Here is an 8,861-nt window from a genome sequence, read left to right as displayed (position 1 = left end):
AAGATTTCAGGTGCATTGAGCATGTTCTAAGGTGCGATGAACATGTTTTGAAGTGTGATGAACAAGTTTTTAGTTGTGATGAACATCTTCTAAGGTGCGATGAGAAAGTTTTCAAATGTGAAGAACATGTTCTGAGGTACGATGAGGAAGTCTTTAGGTGTGATGAACATGTTCTCAGGTGCAATGAAAAATTTTTAGGTGCGATGAGCATATTTTTAGGAGCGATGAAAATGTTCTGATGTGTGATGAACAAGTTTTCAGGTGCAATGAATATTTTTTAAGCTGTGTTAAACATGTTTTGAGGGGTAGTGAGAAAGATTTCAGGTGTGATGAATATGTTTTGAAGTGCGATTAGCATGTTTTTAGGTGCGATGAACATGTTCTAAGGAGCAATGAGAAAGTTTTCAAGTGTGATAAGCATGTTATGAGGTGCAAAGTGAAAGTTTTGAGGTGCGATGAACATGTTCAGAGGTGCAATGAACAAGCTTTTAGATGTGATGAAGTAAATATGAGATGTGAAGAACAAGTTTACAGGTGTGGTGAACATGTTCTGTAGTGCGACGAGAAAAATTTTAGATGCGATGAACATATTCTCAGGTGCAATGAAAATTTTTTAGGTGTGATGAGTAAATTTTTAAGAGTGATGCACAAGTTCTGAGGTGGGATGAGCAAGTTTTCAGGTGCAATGAACATTTTCTAAGCTGCAATGAACAATTTTTTTGGTGCGATGAACATGTTTTGTGGTGCGATGAGAAAGTTTTCAGGCATGATGAACATGTTTTAAGGTGTGATGAGCAAATTTTTAGGTGTGAAGAGAAAATTTTCTAGTGCGATAAACATGTTATAAGGTGTGATGAGCAAGTTTCTCAAGAGCAATGAACATATTCTTATATGTGATGAAAAGTTTTTAGGTGTGATGAACATGTTCTAAGGTGTGAAGATAAAGTTTTTAGGTGCAATGAGAAAACTTTTTTGTGCGATGAATATGTTCTGAGGTGTAATGAGCAAGCTTTTTGGTGTGATGAAGAAGTTACCAGGTGTAGTGAACAAGTTTTCATGTGTGATGACCATGTTCTAAGTTAACATGAGCAACTTTTTAGGTGTGTTGAAAATGTTGAGGTCTAATGAGCAAGTTTCAGGTGTGGTTAACATGTTCTGAGGTGCGATAAGCAAGTTTCTAGGCACAAAGAACATGTTTTGAGGTGCAATGAAAATTTCTAGGTGCGATGAGCATGTTTTTAGGTGTGATTAACATGTTCTTAGGTGCAATGAGTGAGTTTTGTGGTGTAATGAACATGTTCTAGAGTGCGATAAGCATGTTTTTAGGTGCGATAAACATTTTCTAAGGTGCAATGAGCAAGTTTTTATGTGCGATGAACATGTTTTAAGGTGCAATGAGCAAGTTTTAAGAGCAAAGAACATGTTCCGAGGTGCATGAGCAAGTTCTCAGGTGTTATGAGCATGTCCTAAGGTGCAAATAGAAAGTTTTTAGGTGTGATGAGCAAGTTTTTTGGAGTGATGAATAAGTTTTTAGATGCAATAAAGAAAATATGATATGCAATGAACAAGTGTACAGGTGTGATGAACATGTTCTGTGGGGCGACGAGAAAGTTTATAAATGCAATGGACATGTTCTGAGGTGTGATGAAATAGATTTCAGGTGCGATGAACTTGTTCTATGGTGTAATATGCAAGGTTTTAGGTGCGATGAACATGTTCTAAGGTGTGATGAGAATGTTTTCAGGTGTGATGAACATGATCTAAGGTACGATGAGAAAATTTTTAGCTACGATCAACATTTTTACATGTAATGAACATATTCTACGTTAAGATGAGCAAGTTTTAGGTGCGATGAACATGTTTTGCGCTATGATGAACAAGTTTTCAAGGGTGATTACAAGTTCTGAGGTGCCATGAACATGTTCTGATGTCAGATGAGAAAGTTTTTAGGCGCAATGAACATGTTCTGAGCTACAATGATGAACTTTTCAAATAAGAAGAACAAGTATTGAGGTGCGATGAGAAAGTTATTGGGTGTGATTGAGATTTCTTGAGGTGCGATGGGAAAGTTTTTAGGTGCGATAAACAAGTTCTAAGGTGTGATGAACATGCTTTGAGATGCGATGGGAATGCTTTGGTGTGATGAACATGTTTTGAGGAGCAATGAGAAAGATTTTAGGTGTGATGAACATATTTTGAGGTGCGATAAGCAAGGTTTTAGGTGTGATGAGCGTGTTCTAAGGTATGATGAAATTATGAGGTGCAATGAGCATGTTTTCGAGTGCGATGAAAATGTTTTTCGGGTGCAATGAGCAAATTTTTAAGTGTGGTGCTCACAGTTTTTAGGTGCGTTGAACATGTTCTAATGTGTGATGAGAAAGTTTTTAGGTGCAATGAAAATGTTCTTAGGTGCAATGAAAAGATTTTAGGTGCGATGAGCAAATTTTTAGGAGCGATGAACATGTTCTGAGGTGCAATGAGCAAGTTTTGAACTGCGATGTACATTTTTAAGGATGTGATGAACATGTTTTGAAGAGCATTAAGAAAGATTACAGGTGTGACAAATATGTTTTGAGATGCGATGAACAAGTTTTTAAGGGTGATGAATATGTTTTGAGGTGAATTGAGAAAACTTTCAGGTGTGATGAACATATTGTGAGGTGTAAAGAGCAAGTTTTTAGGTGCGATGAACACATTCTGAGGTGCGATGAGCAAGTTTTTTGGTGCGATGAACATGTTTTAGGTGCAATGAGCAAATTTTTAGATGCGATGAAGAGAATATGAGTTGTGATTTACAAGTTTACAAGCATGATGAACATGTTTTGTGGTGTGATGAGAAAGTTATTGGGTGTGATTGAGATTTCCTGAGGTGCGATGGGAAAGTTTTTAGGTGCGATGAACATGTTATAAGTTGTGATAAACATGCTCTGAGATGCGATGGGAAAGTTTTGGTGTGATGTACATGTTTTGAGGTGTGATGAGAAAGATTTTAGGTGTGATGAACATATTTTGAGGTGCGATGAGCAAGGTTTTAGGTGTGATAAGCATGTTCTAAAGTATAATGAAGTTATGAGGTGCAATGAGCATGTTTTTGGGTGTGATGAAAATGTTTTTAGCTGTGAGGAACATGTTCTGAGGTGCGATAAGAAAGTTTTTAGTGCAATGAAAATGTTCTTACGTGCAATGAGCAAATTCTTAGGAGCGATGAACATGTTCTGAGGTGCAATGAGCAAGTTTTGAAGTGCGATGAACATTTTTTAAGCTGTGATGAAAATTTTCTGAAGAGCATTAAGAAAGATTTCAGGTGTGACAAATATGTTTTGAGATGCGATGAGCAAGTTTTTAAGTGTGATGAATATGTTTTGAGGTGAATTGAGAAAGTTTTCTGATGTGATTAACATATTGTGAGGTGTAAAGAGAAAGTTTTTAGGTGTGATGAACACGTTCAGAGGTGCGATGAACATGTTTTGAGGTGCAATGAGCATGTTTTTAGATGCGATGAAGAGAATATGAGGTGCGATTTATAAGTTTACAGGTGTGATGAACATGTTTTGTGTTGCGATGAGAAAGTTATTGGGTGTGATTTAGATTTCCTGAGGTGTGATGGGAAAGATTTTAAGTGCGATGAACATGTTATAAATTGTGATGAACATGCTCTGAGATTCGATGGGAAAACTTTGGTGTGTTAAACATGTTTTGAGGTGCGATGAGAAAGATTTTTTGTGTGATTAACATATTTTGAGGTGCGATGAGCAATATTTTAGGTGTGATGAGCTTGTTCTAAGGTATGATGAAGTTATGAGATGCAATGAGCATGTTATCAGGCGTGATGAAAATGTTTTTAGCTGTGAGGAACGTGTTTTGATGTGCAATGAGAAAGTTTTTTAAGTGCAATGAAAATATTCTTAGGTGCGACGAAAAGATTTTACGTGCGATGAGCAAGTTTTTAGGAGCGATGAACATGTTCTGAGGTGCACTGAGCAAGTTTAGAAATGTGATGAACATTTTTTAAGCTGTGAAGAACATATTCTGAAGAGCATTAAAAAGATTGCAGGTGTGACGAATATGTTTTGAGATGCGATGAGCAAGTTTTTAAATGCGATGAATATGTTTTGAGGTGAATTGAGAATGTTTTCAGGTGTGATGAACATATTGTGAGGCTTAAAGAGAAAGTTTTTAGGTGCGATGAACACGTTCTAAGGTGCGATGAGCAAGTTTTTTGGTGCGATGAACATGTTTTGAGGTGCAATGAGCAAGTTCTTAGATGCCATTAAGAGAATATGAGGTGCGATTTACAAGTTTACAGGTGTGATGAACATATTTTGTGGTGCGATGAGAAATTTGTTGGGTGTGATTGAGATTTACTGAGGTGCGATGGGAACGTTTTTAGGTGTGATGAACATGTTCTAAGGTGTGATGAACATGCTCTGAGATGCAATGGGAAAGCTTTGGTGTGATGAACATGTTCTGAGGTGCGATGTTAAAGATTTTAGGTGTGATGAACATATTCTGAGGTGTGATGAGCAAGGTTTTAGGTGTGATGAGCATGTTCTAAGGTATGATTAAGTTATGAGGTGCAATGATCATGTTTTCGGGTGTGATGAAAATGTTTTTAGCTGGGAGAAACATGTTATGAGGTGCGATGATAAAGTTTTTAGGTGCAATGAAAATGTTTTTATGTGCGATTAAAAAATTTTACATTCAATGAGCAAATTTTTAGAAGCGATGAACATGTTCCGAGGTGCAATGAGCAAGTTTTGAAGAGCGATGAACATTTTTTAAGCTGTGATGAACATGTTCTGAAGAGTATTAAAAAAACTGCAGGTGTGAAGAATATATTTTGAGATGCGATGAACATGTTCTAAGGTGTGATGAACATGCTCTGAGATGAGATGGAAAAGCTTTGGTGTGATGAACATATTTTGAGGTGCGATGAGAAAGATTTTAGGTGTGATGAACATATTCTGAGGTGCGATGAGCAAGGTTTAAGGTGTGATGAGCATGTTCTAAGGTGTGATGAATATTTTCTAATCAACAATAAACATGTTTTGAGGAGTAGTGTGAAAGATTTTAGTCACGACGAATATGTTTTGAAGTGCGATGAGCAAGTTTTTAGGTTCGATGAAATGTTCTGATGTGCAATGAGAAAGTTTTTAAGAGTGATGAACATGTTTTAAGGTGCAAAAAGAAAGTTTTTTTGGTGCGATGAACATGTTCAGGGGTGCAAAGAGCAAGTTTTTTGGTGCAATGAACATATTCCATGGTACAATGAGCAAGTTTTTAGATGTAATGAAAAGAATATGAGGAGTGATTTACAAGTTTGCAGGTGTGATGAGCATGTTTTGTGGTGCGATGAGAAAATTATTGGGTGATTGAGATTTCCTGAGGTGCGATGGGAAAGCTTTTAATGCGATGAACATGTTCTAAGGTGTGATGAACATGCTCTGAAATGCGATGGGAAAGCTTTGGTGTGATCAACATGTTTTGAGGTGCGATGAGAAAAGATTTTAGGTGTGATGAACATATTTTGAGGAGCGATGTGCAAGGTTTTAGGTGTGATGATCACGTTCTAAGGTATGATGAAGTTATGAGGTGCAATGAGCATGTTCTCAGATGTGATGAAAATGTTTTTAGCTATGAGAAACATGTTCTGAGGTGCGATGAAAAAGTTTTTAGGTGCAATGAAAATGTTCTTAGGTGCGATGAAAATATTTTATGTGCGATGAGCAAGTTTTTAGGACCAATGAACATGTTTTGAGGTGCAATATGCAAGTTTTGAAGTGCGATGAACATTTTTTAAGCTGTGATAAACATGTTCTGAAAAACATTAAGAAAGATTTCAGGTGTGTCGAATATGTTTTCAGATGCGATGAGCAAGTTTTTAAGAGTGATGAATATTTTTTGAGGTGAATTGAGAAAATTTTCAGGTGTAATGAACATATCGTGAGGTGCAAAGAGAAAGTTTTTAGGTGTGATTAACATGTTTTGAGGTGCAATGAGCAAGTTTTTAGATGCAATGAAGAGAATATGAGGTGTGATTTATAAGTTTACTGGTGTAATGAACATGTTTTGTGGTGGGATGAGAAATTTATTAGGTGTGATTGAGATTTCCTAAGGTGCAATGGGAAAATTTTTAGGTGCGATGAACATGTTCTAAGGTGTGATGAACATGCTCTAAGATGTGATGGGAAGCATTGGTGTGATGAACAAGTTCAGAGGTGCGATGAGAAAGTTTTGAGGTGCAATGAAAATGTTCTTAGGTGCGATGAAAAGATTTTAGGTGTAATGAGCAAATTTTTAGGAGCGATGAACATGTTCTGAGGTTGCAACGAGCAAGTTTTGAAGTGCGATGAACATTTTTTAAGCTGTGATGAATATGTTCTGAAGAGCATTAAGAAAGGTTTGGTGTGACGAATATGTTTTGAGATGCGATGAGCAAATTTTTAAGTGTGGTGAATATGTTTTGAGGTGAATTGAAAAAGCTTTAAGGTGTGATGAACATATTGTGAGGTGTAAAGAGAAACTTCATATGGAGTGTTCGGAATTGGGTGCCATCATCACCCCAATTCACCCTATGATAAATCCGACATACCCCAAAGGTAAATGGATAGCAAAGAATGAAAAAAAAAAATTCAGATCTGAACTGATACAGATCTGAACTATAGTTGAGGACTGAACTGATACAGAGCACATTTTGGATTTTGGGTGAACTGAACATTTGCTTTATCCACTTGTAACCGAGCTACATTAGCTAAGGAGGTGTATGTTTGGGTTGAATAATTGTGATGCCTCAGTTATTTAATAAAAAATTAGCATTTTCCAAGTATTTCTATTAGCATTCAGATCTGTAGCAGCGCTGCTATAGTACAACAATTAGCAGACCTGATTTCAGATTTCTACAAAAGTTGTGTGGACCGAATAGCTTGCAATACCAAACATTGCAGACCCAATTTTCAGGTCTTAGCAAGTGTTTGATATGCATCAGCTATACAGGTTTGAGCTTCAATTGTAGAGCTTAAATTCCTTAAACCAAGCCTAACTCAGGACTGGCTTTAGTTTATTTCAGATCCTTTTAATATATTTTTCAGATCAGATCTGATTTCAGCCCTAAAGCATCACAGATTTGATTCCAACCTTAATGGATGTATATTGTAGTGTATACCAATGAGTGTGTATGAATATACAGCTCAGATCTGAATTATTATTTGTTAATTTCTCTGGACTAACAATACCAAAGACTTGAAGATCTGAACTCAACTCAATTGGGTCTGAATTCAGATGTTGCAATCGATGGATGTAGATAAAGGAACCTTGAATAAGATGATTGGTTTAAATCTGCTTTTAGTATAATCGGCTTCATTTATTCATGATAGGATGTAGGTTTTTGTATTCCAATAATTCACTTTACATTTTCAGTGTGATAGGATTAGTTATTTATTTTCTTTTGTGAATATCGGCCTTTTTATTGCTTTGACCTTAACAGTTTATGACAAGCAGACCTGAACTGGAAGAGATCCTTTACGACCCGGAGATTGAACGGACTCTCCGTGTCCGTTTAAGAGCTGCTAGGCAAGTCAGACAAGAAGCTCAAGAAGCTCAAGAAATGGCTGAGCAGAGGACTATGATGGACTATGCCAAACCCACTCTCACTGGAGCTGCCTCCAGCATTATCAGGCCCAATATTGCTGCTAACAACTTTGAGATCAAACCTGCCATCATACAAATGATTCAAAACACGGTGCAATTCTGTGGATTGGCCCACGAAGATCCCAATGCACACATTTCTAACTTTTTAGAAATTTGTGACACCTTCAAACACAATGGGGTAAGTGATGACGCCATTAGGTTGAGGTTATTCCCATTTTCTTTGAAGGATAAAGCCAAAGCATGGCTGAATTCATTACCGGCAGGATCAATAGCTACGTGGGACGAAATGGCCAGCCGTTTTCTCTCTAAATATTTCCCCCTTCTAAAACTGCTAAAATGAGGAATGACATCACTACTTTTTTCCAGCAAGAGGGGGAATCTTTATATGAGTCATGGGAACGATACAAGGAGCTGTTAAGGAGAGTTCCTCACCATGGCCTCACCATTTGGCTGCAAGTGCAGACTTTCTATAATGGTCTTATTGACACAAATAAGACCATATTAGATGCTGCAGCCGGAGGATCCATAAATAATAAAACTCCTGAGGTTGCCCATGCACTTATTGAGGAAATGGCAGCCAACAACTATCAATGGCATTCGGAAAGAACTCAAACTAGGAAGCAGCAAGGCTTGCATAATGTTGACACTTATACAGCACTATCTGCACAAATAGGAGCACTCAGTAAGAAAATAGATGAAATGCAGATAGCTGCCATGCATGTGTAGCCTCTTAATTGTGAATTGTGTGGGGGAGGCCACATCAGTACAGACTGCCAAGTTGGCAATCAGTTCAGACCATCTACTGAACAAGTTGACTATGTCAGCAATTCGTCAAGACAGCAGGGTTACCAGAGTCACCATACTTTTCATCCAGGATGGAGGGGACATTCAAACCAGTCCTGGCTAAATCAACATATTTTCAAGCCGTTCCACAAGACTTATCATCAGCCTGAACCAAAATCCAATTTGGAGGAACTGATGACAAAATTTATAGCAGGTGCAGAAACTAGGTTCCAGAACCAGGAAGCCTCAATCAAAAACCTGAAAAACCAAGTGGGGCAATTGGCACAATTAATCTCTTCCAGACTGCCGGGAACTCTTCCAAGCAACACTGAAGTGAATCCATGAGAGCAGGTGCAAGCTATTACCTTAAGGAGTGGAAAGGAGTTGCTTGAGGTAGAAAAGAAGAATTGGGCTGAACCCAAGGCAGAAAC

General features: G+C 37.6%; 1 non-coding gene across 1 annotated transcript; it reads right to left on the bottom strand.

The window, feature by feature from the left end:
- Nucleotides 1-7,980: 7,980 nt before the first annotated feature.
- LOC148852746 (small nucleolar RNA R71) lies at nucleotides 7,981-8,087 on the bottom strand. Its single transcript, XR_016100025.1, has one exon. It is a non-coding gene; the product is annotated as a small nucleolar RNA R71 (small nucleolar RNA).
- Nucleotides 8,088-8,861: the final 774 nt, after the last annotated feature.

Source organism: Nelumbo lutea, chromosome 5 (genome assembly GCF_056320005.1).
Source record: "Nelumbo lutea isolate HS-2025 chromosome 5, American lotus-T2T, whole genome shotgun sequence".
Taxonomy (NCBI): Eukaryota; Viridiplantae; Streptophyta; class Magnoliopsida; order Proteales; family Nelumbonaceae; genus Nelumbo; species Nelumbo lutea.
Note: the sequence above shows the minus strand (reverse complement) of the source record. Positions and strands in the feature narration are given on the sequence as shown.